Below are 6444 nucleotides of genomic sequence, written 5' to 3' on the forward strand. Positions count from 1 at the left end.
CCATCAAAAAGGAGAATTACAGACCGATTTCCCTAATGAATATGGACGCCAAAATCCTCAACAAGATACTTGCTAATAGAATCCAACAGCACATTAAAAGGATTATCCATCATGACCAAGTGGGATTCATCCCTGGGATGCAAGCGTGGTTCAACATTCGCAAATCGATCAGCGTGATATATCATATAAACAAGAAAAGACTCAGGAACCATATGATCCTCTCAATTGATGCAGAAAAAGCATTTGACAAAATACAGCATCCTTTCCTGATTAAAACCCTTCAGAGTATAGGGATAGAGGGTACTTTTCTCAATCTCATAAAAGCCATCTATGAAAAGCCTACTGCAAATATTATTCTCAATGGGGAAAAGCTGGAAGCCTTTCCCTTAAGATCAGGAACATGACAAGGATGCCCACTCTCGCCACTATTATTCAACATAGTACTAGAAGTCCTTGCAACAGCAATTAGACTACAAAAAGGGATAAAAGGTATCCAAATCGGCAAGGAAGAAGTCAAAATGTCTCTCTTCACAGATGACATGATACTCTATATGGAAAACCCAAAAGAATTCACTCCCAAACTATTAGAAGTTATAGAGCAATTCAGTAATGTGGCGGGATACAAAATCAATGCTCAGAAATCAGTTGCATTTCTATACACGAATAATGAGATTGAAGAAAGAGAAATTAGGGAATCCATCCCATTTACAATAGCACCAAAAACCATACGTTACCTTGGAATTAACTTAACCAGAGATGTAAAGGACCTATATTCTAGAAACTACAAATCACTCTTGAAAGACATTGAAGAAGACACAAAAAGATGGAAAAATATCCCATGCTCATGGATCGGAACAATTAACATAGTTAAAATGTCCATGCTACCCAGAGCAATCTACACTTTCAATGCTATCCCGATCAAAATACCGATGACATTTTTCAAAGAGCTGGAACAAATAGTCCTTAAATTTGTATGGAAACAGAAAAGGCCCCAAATCACCAAGGAACTGTTGAAAAGGAAAAACAAAGCTGGGGGCATCACAATGCCGGATTTCGAGCTGTACTACAAAGCTGTGATCACAAAGACAGCATGGTACTGGCACAAAAACAGACACATAGGCCAATGGAACAGAATAGAGAACCCAGAAATGGACCCTCGGCTCTTTGGGCAACTAATCTTTGATAAAGCAGGAAAAAACATCCGGTGGAAAAAAGACAGTCTCTTCAATAAATGGTGCTGGGAAAATTGGACAGCTACATGCAAAAGAATGAAACTTGACCACTCTCTCACACCATACACAAAGATAAACTCCAAATGGATGAAAGACCTCGATGTGAGACAGGAATCCATCAAAATCCTAGAGGAGAACATAGGCAGCAATCTCTACGACATCGGTCAAAGCAACCTTTTTCATGACACATCTCCAAAGGCAAGAGAAACAAAAGATAAAATGAGCTTGTGGGACTACATCAAGATAAAAAGCTTCTGCACAGCCAAGGAAACAGTCAAAAAAAACTAAGAGGCAGCCCACGGAATGGGAGAATATATTTGCAAATGATGCTACAGATAAAAGATTGGTATCCAAGATCTACAAAGAACTTCTCAAACTCAATACACGAGAAACAAGTAAACAAATCAAAAAATGGGCAGAAGATATGAACAGACACTTTTCCAATGATGACATACAAATGGCTAACAGGCACATGAAAAAATGTTCAAAATCATTAGCCATCAGGGAAATTCAAATCAAAACCACACTAAGATACCACTGTACAACAGTTAGAATGGCAAAAATTGACAAGGCAAGAAGCAACAATTGCTGGAGAGGATGTGGAGAAAGGGGGTTCCTCTTACATTGTTGGTGGGAATGCAAGTTGGTACAGCCACTCTGGAAAACAGTGTGGAGGTCCCTTAAAAAGTTAAAAATTGAGCTACCATATGACCCAGCCATTGCGCTACTGGGTATTTACCCCAAAGATACAGACATAGTGAAGAGAAGGGCCATATGCACCCCAATGTTCATAGCAGCATTGTTCACAATAGCCAAATCGTGGAAGGAGCCGAGATGCCCTTCAACAGATGACTGGATTAAGAAGATGTGGTCCATATATACAATGGAATATTACTCAGCTATCAGAAAGAACGAGTTCTCAACATTTGCTGCAACATGGACGGCACTGGAGGAGATAATGCTAAGTGAAATAAGTCAAGCAGAGAAAGACAAATATCATATGATTTCTCTCATCTATGGAACATAAGAACTAGGAAGATCGGTAGGGGAAGAAAGGGATAAAGAAAGGGGGGTAATCAGAAGGGGGAATGAAGCATGAGAGACTATGGACTATGAGAAACAAACTGAGGGCCTCAGAGGGGAGGGGGGTGGGGGAATGGGATGGACTGGTGATGGGTAGTGAGAAGGGCATATGTGTTGCATGGTGCACTGTGTGTTATACGCAACTATTGAACCATCGAGCTTTACATTGGAAACCAGGGATGTACTGTATGGTGACTAACATAATAAAAAAATTAACAACAACAAAAAAAAGAACCAAGATCTGGGCCATAGGTATGCTGATTGTTTCTGCAATGTTATTGCTTCTAGGCCCTGACAGCTGATAGAGTGAGGGTGTGTGTGTGTGTGTGTGTGTGTGTGTGTGTGTGTGTTCCTGTCTTTCCATATTCTTGCCAGCAACTGGTATTTTTTTTTAAATTGTAGCCATTCTTCTATGTATGCCATTATTGTTTTAATTTGCAATTCCCTGTGGCAAATAATGTAGAGCAGCTTTTCATATGCCTATTTACCATCTGTATTTCTTCTTTGGTAAAATGGTTGTTCAGACATTTTGCCCATTTTTATTTGATTATTTCTGTGCTTTTTGTTCATTTTTTAAATCAACAAACAACTTGGATCTTTTTATACAAGTCTTTTGTCCAAAAGATGTTTTCCTGGTACTCCCATATGCACATGCTGATGCACTTAGTGCTGTCTTTATTTCTCTGAGGATCTGTGCATTTCTCCTCATTCCTTTTTTCCCTTCATCCTTTGGATTGCATACTCTCTGTTGATATAATGTCAAATTCACTGATTCTTCCTTCTGTAAGTTTAAATCTACAGTTGAGCTTCTGCAGTCATTTTTTTTTCAGTTGTACTTTTTAATTACAGAATTTCCATTTAATTGTTTATACATTCGCTTTATTGATAGTCTCTATGTCACATAACATTGTATTCAGACCTTCCTTTACTTATTTAATCCTGGTTTCCTTTAGCTCTGTGAACATATTTATAATGATTATTTTTAATTTTTTTCTATTAAATCCAACATATGATTGCTCTCACAGGCAGTTTGTGTCATCTGCTAATTTTATGGTGTATGAATTACACTTTTTGCCTATCTCATGACTTTGTTGTTGTTGTTGAGAACTGGGCATTTATGATAATATGTTGTAGAACTCTGGATACTCATTCATCCTTGGTTCTTGTTATATCCTTGCTTGTTTTTTTTGGTGACTGGGTGGATAGTGTGTGTGTGTGTGTGTGTGTGTGTGTGTGAAGTCCATTTCCACTGCAGTGTAAAGCCTCTGATGTTGCTGTACAGAGGATATAGCATGTATACAATCACTTGGGATGACCATGGTTTTATCAGAGGTCCTCTTATCTCTTTCTTTGATCATATCCAGCTGTTAGGCCCCATGAACTCCCAGCAATAGCATGAGCTCTCTCTCTCTCTCTTTTTAAAGCCTTAGTGAATAAGTTGTTCCACATTTATAAGCAATTAAATTTGGGCCCCTTTGAAGCATGGTTTTTGAGGATAATGTTTGAGGCTTTTTCTAACGCAAGACAAGGTTCTCCTCAATTTCTCCCATCCTGCATTTTTCTAGGCAAACCAGCTGGATATTCCACCAATCTCCTCCTAATCATCTTTTGCCAGTAAAGTCACTTTCTTTAAGGGATACCTTTGGACTCTGTTCTTAAGGCCTTTCTTTCCTTTTGGGTAAAATCTCTAAGATTCAATTCTCAGACAGAAGAAGAGGGATAGTGACCCACTTCTCTCCATGAATTACCCTGCTATACAAGAGGGTTACTGGGTAGGTACAGCAAGAAGCCTCTGATCTCAGCTTACTCCTCCCAGTCTGGAACAACTGCCTTACAAATGAGCTGGGCACAAGAGTGATCAGGTCCTGGTATTTTTGTTGTGTTATGCCTAAGGTAGAGTCTACCTTATGAGTGTGGCCTGGGTAAAAAGGATCCCCAAATTCTTGACCACACTCACCCAGAATTTAACTTCCACAATACACAGCTGGAAGGAGGTGAGAAAAGCTGTAGTTCTAGCCTTCCTGGGAGGTAACACAGTCAACTACTAGAAGGTAGAGGGGATGTGGGGAGGGAGTTTTATGTTCTTGGCTGCACCTGAGTAAAGTGGACCTTTAGTCACACTGAGCTGGGAAGACACAGGCAGAGAGTAGGTTATGATTCAAATGTAGATTCTCACTGTTATTACCAACTTTTTATATACTTTCTTGAATGAATGCTTCATTTGCTACATGCCCTTAGCAGAGTTTCCAGAGATATTTTTTTTTCTTTTTTCTTTCTTTCTTTCTTTTTTTTTTTTTTAGAGGGCATAAATGCCCACAGCCAGGAACATCATCCACTTGGTCCAAAACACCTGTGAGCAGTGGGAGGGATGCTGGCACCATGAACCTACCCAGACTGCTATGGCCTGAAAACCAGAGTGGCCACAACTCTAGGTCCCAGCTCATGAGGAGGTGTGAGGTGGACAGCAATCCCTGACCTTGGAGTCAGGACCCTAACAGAGAGCACAGACATGGACCTGCTGGTGGTCTCAAGTGAGCCCTGTGCTCATACACCTCAGTTTTCACAGCTTAATATGGGCACAGAGCCCAAACCACAAGCCTTTCATGGCCACTGATGAGCGCAGGTGTGTAGAGCAAAGCAGTGATGGGCGCCTTATTGGTCCCCATCAGCATCTCGCTGTCCATGTCAGGCAACCCCATGCTGTCATACTTCACCTCGAGGTAGGTCTTATCACAGTGCTGGCTCAGCTGCATTTGCAGGGGGCCCACATAAAAAGCCAGAGGTGAGCATGCCCTCTGCACTAGCTGCAAACACGTTCATGAGCACGCCAAGGCACTTGCAGCTGTAGTAGCTGCACTCTTCCTCCTTCCTGTTGGACTTGGGGTACATGCCCACCAGCTCATCCAGAGGAGCCCTTGGCCCCTGGGGGACCCCGAGCCCTTCCTACTCACCACCCTGTGGCCCAGTCGCCCCTGCCATGTGGTAGAGTGGCAGCACCACCTCCGTGTCTTGACCCTGCCAGAGCACTAACACAGCTGCCCCCATTTCCCAGAGATTTTTAAATCATGTTTTTTAACATATAATGTTCACCATTTATGCTGTTCTTTGGGGAACTGGGCCATGGAACTTCTCATGCTGCCATTCTGAAGTGGACCTTAGCTATAGCTTTTTCAGAAATGTTCTTCCCTAAGATGAAGAAGTTCCCCTTCTAGCCCAGGTTACTGACTGGTTTTTACTCTGCTCTAATTCTCTCAACCTTTCCCTTTGTCTCAATCCATGTCTGTCACTTATTACCTGTGGCATATTTGGCAAGCCAATCCTTGCTCTTAATTATAAGTATTCATTAAGTATTTCATGTACTTATTCAAGATCACTTTATCTCCCTAAAACTTCAAAGTTTTTAATGAAGAAATATCAATTCCCACACCACTTTCAAATCTTTATCTGTCTTTTTGTTATACATGTCTGTATTTTTAAATCATATGCTTATGTTGCTATTTGTTGATTTTTTAAAAGATTTTATTTATTTATTTGTCAGAGAGAGAGCACACATAAGTAAGGGTGAGGGGAAGAGGGAGAGGGAGAAACAGACTCTCTGCTGAGCAGAGGACTCTATGTGGGGCTCAATCCTAGGACCTTGAGATCATGACCTGAGCAGAAGGCAGACACCAAACCAACTGAGCCACCCAGGCACCTCACTATTTGTTGATTTTTTAGTTTAAAAAATTATTAAATTCATACATTGAAATATGAGAATTTCCACGCTTAATGCTTCACATCCCCTCACTCTTTCAATACAGCTATATTAGAATTATAAGTTTATCAATATTCAGTGTTAACATTATGACTATATAAATTTGGTTCACAGGAAAAACACATGGGGTACTATGATGATGTTTCCTTTCTTCCACAAAAGTGTCCTTTCTTTAGGGTTAATAATTCCCTTGGTTTCCTTTCTTTGAATATTTTTTATCACTAATTCAGAAGCAATATTTTCTAGATTTCAAACTATCAATTCCAGGTTTTCCTTCTGAATGTTTCACCCAGGACCCCTGCCTCTCTTCCCCAGTCTGTACTAGTGGTTCACTAGGACTGTGATCGGTGACCATGAAACCTAAATGAGGGGTAG

This window comes from Ursus maritimus, unplaced genomic scaffold, assembly GCF_017311325.1.
Source record: "Ursus maritimus isolate PB19 unplaced genomic scaffold, ASM1731132v1 scaffold_4, whole genome shotgun sequence".
NCBI classification, from domain to species: Eukaryota; Metazoa; Chordata; class Mammalia; order Carnivora; family Ursidae; genus Ursus; species Ursus maritimus.